Below are 2,544 nucleotides of genomic sequence, written 5' to 3'. Positions count from 1 at the left end.
TTGGACAAGTTTATTATATAATCAGAAATAGTCTCTATTACAGAAATTTTATTTTATGTTTTGTAATGAGTTAAGGAATGAGTTTTTACTTGTATACATGTAATGTGTAAGAACCTTTAGTTAAAATCTCAAAGCCTAAATCATTTTTCATGATTTATGACAAAATTTCTAGTAATAGGTAAATTTTTGTATTATCAATCTTCAGTTACTTGATTATTTTATTGAATGCATGAGATGGTTCCAAAAAAATAATTATATGGATATGTGATGGTTTCATAAGTGAACCAGATGAATATGTTAACAGTATGTGAACCTATTAAGGTAGTATGCTTATACTATCTTTTCTGAATATCTTTTAAATGCTAAGCTTTAAATTTTGTTATGATGTTATAATGTGTAGCATGATGTTATAATATATAGCATGATGTTATAATGTACAATAAGTTATGAAAAAAAGATGCATAAACATGTGAATGCTCATAAGAACATAAATGAGTAAGTGGTTTAAAAAGAATAAATGTAGTGTCATAAGTGCACAAATATGGTAAGTGATGATAATGTATTATAATGCATGAAAAGTATACATGTACACATGAATGTTCATGAATAAACAAGTGGTTTAAAAGAACCAATGTGGTGGCATAAGTGCACGAATATGTTATATGGCATGTGATGATAATGTGCTATAAGTCATGAGAAACATGCATGCACATGTGAATGTTCATAAAGGAACAAATAGTTTTAAAGAATCAATATGGTGTTATAAGTGCACAAAGTTATGAAAAATATGCATGCACACATAAACATACCCTGAGTTGTAGGCAAAGGTATAAATGTTTAATTGGTTTAAAGGTACCAAGGGCATACTGAATGGGTTATCAACATAAATGTGCTAATAAACTGTGTAACTGTCACGAGTGAGCAATATGATGATCTTGTCATAAAGGCAATTATAGAAAGTTACTCTGGAGTAGTAGGTAGGAGTACTTGAACTATTTAGCCAAGAAGGGCCGAATGGTAAATGGCACATGTGATAAAATGCATTAACACCGTACCTTTAATAAAGAGGACCCAATAACTCATTTAGTCATAGGCTTACTTTAGAGAGGATATGAATACACACTCCAATTGATCGCGTTAATTTTTTTTTTTAGCAAAAAAACTCATTTGGTCCCTAGTCCTTGGAGCTTAGGGGGTGGACTACCACTATTGTCTTATAGGGTATGTCCATGTCTTGTGCAGAAACTTAGGATGCATCATATTTTTAGTGGTCAGTGGTGGGATTTCTATGAGTCATGAACTGCTCTCAATAGATCTATTTTAGTAGGTCACTCAAGTCATTAAAATACATTGCATAAAAATCTCTGAGTGGTCTCCTTTTATTTAAGACAGTGGCCTACAAGTACCCACTAAAAAAGTAAACAAGAGAAATAAGGCCTTACACTTGAGCATATTCATATTCTGATAAACTTGTATTGAAAACATGCCCTTAATGATTCAAACACTTAATCATTGATATATTCTTGTTTTGTAACATATTGCATGAATTTAAATTATTGTAGTTGTCCAGCTGAATGCATCATGAGTGTTATATTACATTTTATATGTTTTGAAAGGATGTATGATTTCATGTATGTTTGGTTCTATATATACATGCAATATTATTTTGTTTCTATTGAAACTTGATGAGTCTGGTCCCTATATTATAAATAAACCAGGTAATAAGTAAGCGAGCTAGAACAATGACGTGATGCTACATGCAATGCCGAGAACTAATTATTTTAGACTTGGGAGTTTGTTTTGAAAATTAGTTTATTAAGACTTATTAATTTGTTTTGACAATATTGTAAGCCTTAGATTTCAATATTTTTAAACAGTTCATTTAATTTATAAATGATTTAAATTGGTTCATGAATTTTAATACCGCGTTTCTATCTTGGATTCAGATTCCTTGATTGGACTGATCCACAATTTGGACCTAGACCCAAGTCTTAGATAGGAAATGGTTCCAGTCTCATGATGAGTTAAAATACCTATAACCTACCCGAAATTCTAGCAGCAACCAAAATAAATATTTCTGATGTATTCTAAAGAATCTTAAAAAAAAACTAACTATATTTTTGGGTTAAAATTTTTTAGTGTTACGTACCATACTTTGCAAGTATTGCGCATAGAGTAAGTTTTTGTCAACTCATATATATGTGAATTGTCATAAGTTTCTATGCAAAACATAGTTCAGATCAATTAAGTTTTATTGAAATTCTATTAAAATGTATTCCTTCCATTGCATATTTCTCTCAAGTTATGCAACCAAACACCAATTAAAGTGAATTCTAGTTTGAGTATATGGATCTGATGGGGTTTTTTACAAAGGTTTTCAAATGGATCTAATTTTTTTAGTAAAAAGTGATGCAAGATCCCTACCTACAAGTCAAGCCTCTTTCCTCCTCAATGGAGAAAGAATCAATCTCATCAGAAATGTTTGTTCTCCTCGATTCGAGCTTTAGAATACAGCACCACGTACCTCGTATGTGATCCTGTGAA

This window comes from Nuphar pumila, chromosome 14 (genome assembly GCF_984573655.1).
Source record: "Nuphar pumila chromosome 14, dmNupPumi1.hap1.1, whole genome shotgun sequence".
Taxonomy (NCBI): Eukaryota; Viridiplantae; Streptophyta; class Magnoliopsida; order Nymphaeales; family Nymphaeaceae; genus Nuphar; species Nuphar pumila.
Note: the sequence above shows the minus strand (reverse complement) of the source record.